Source organism: Schistocerca nitens, chromosome 4, assembly GCF_023898315.1.
Source record: "Schistocerca nitens isolate TAMUIC-IGC-003100 chromosome 4, iqSchNite1.1, whole genome shotgun sequence".
NCBI lineage: Eukaryota > Metazoa > Arthropoda > Insecta > Orthoptera > Acrididae > Schistocerca > Schistocerca nitens.
In genome coordinates this window covers 613764933-613765751 of record NC_064617.1, presented here as the reverse complement: position 1 = coordinate 613765751, position 819 = coordinate 613764933, and positions in this window count along the sequence as shown.

Genomic DNA, 819 nt, shown 5'->3' with positions numbered 1-819 from the left:
AAACGGTTCCTTCCCTACAGCCTAGGTCTTCGTGGCAAATGAATCTGCTCCAGTCCGGAATCCCTGAACCATTACACCAACAACCTGAAAACAGCTTTCGCATCCCGCAACTATCCTCCCAACCTGGTACAGAAGCAAATAACCAGAGCCACTTCCTCATCCCCTCAAATCGAGAACCTCCCACAGAAGAACCACAAATGTGCCCCACTTGTAACAGGATACTTTCCGGGACTGGATCAGACTCTGAATGTGGCTCTCCAGCAGGGATACGTCTTCCTCGAATCCTGCCCTGAAATGAGATCCATCCTTCATGAAATCCTCCCCACTCCACCAAGAGTGTCTTTCCGCTGTCCACCTAACCTTCGTAACCTCTTAGTTCATCCCTATGAAATCCCCAAACCACCTGCCCTACCCTCTGGCTCCTACCCTTGTAACCACCCCTGGTGTAAAACCTGTCCCATGCACCCTCCCACCACCACCTACTCCAGTCCTGTAATCCGGAAGGTGTACACGATCAAAGGCAGAGCCATATGTGAAGGCACCCATGTGATTTACCAACTGACCTGCCTACACTGTGAAGCTTTCTATGTGGGAATGACCAGCAACAAACTGTCCATTCGCATGAATGGACACAGGCAGACAGTGTTTGTTGGTAATGAGGATCATCCTGTGGCTAAACATGCCTTGGTGCACGGCCAGCACATCTTGGCACAGATTTACACTGTCCGGGTTATCTGGATACTTCCCACTAACACCAACCTGTCTGAACTCCGAAGATGGGAACTTGCCCTTCAGTATATCCTCTCTTCTCGTTATCCG